This window comes from Octopus bimaculoides, chromosome 6 (assembly GCF_001194135.2).
Source record: "Octopus bimaculoides isolate UCB-OBI-ISO-001 chromosome 6, ASM119413v2, whole genome shotgun sequence".
In the NCBI taxonomy this organism is placed as follows: Eukaryota; Metazoa; Mollusca; class Cephalopoda; order Octopoda; family Octopodidae; genus Octopus; species Octopus bimaculoides.
Window position 1 is genome coordinate 87201378 of NC_068986.1, and position 511 is coordinate 87201888.

Here is a 511-nt window from a genome sequence, read left to right on the forward strand (position 1 = left end):
ATATATGTGTGTGTGTGTGTGTGTGTGTGTGTGTGTGTGTGTGTGTGTGTATGTATGTATGTATGTATGTATATACACAGACACACATGTATACATATAAATATATTTATGTACGTGTAATATTCAGAAGTTTTAAGAGGAGTCGGATGGACGTAAGGAAGATGAAATATCTATACTGAGATATTATCCAGAAATTATTTAGATATTTCAGTAAAAAATGTAGTAAAATCATTAGCAATAAATTTTAAATATCCGTTAATAAATCATTTAGATGCTTGAAATAAATCTCTCACCGTTACTCTGCTCCATCTATATGCACCCCTTTGTCTACCTCCTGGTCTCTCCTTTGCTTCTCTCTTTGCCCATCTCTCTCACTGTCTCCATTCCCTGTCTCTTACCACCTATCTTTCTTTCTCTTTCTATCTGTCTGTCTCACTCCCTCTCTTTCTCACTCTCTTTCTTTCTCTCTCTCTCTCTCTCTCTCTCTCTCTCTCTCTCTCTCTCTCTCTCT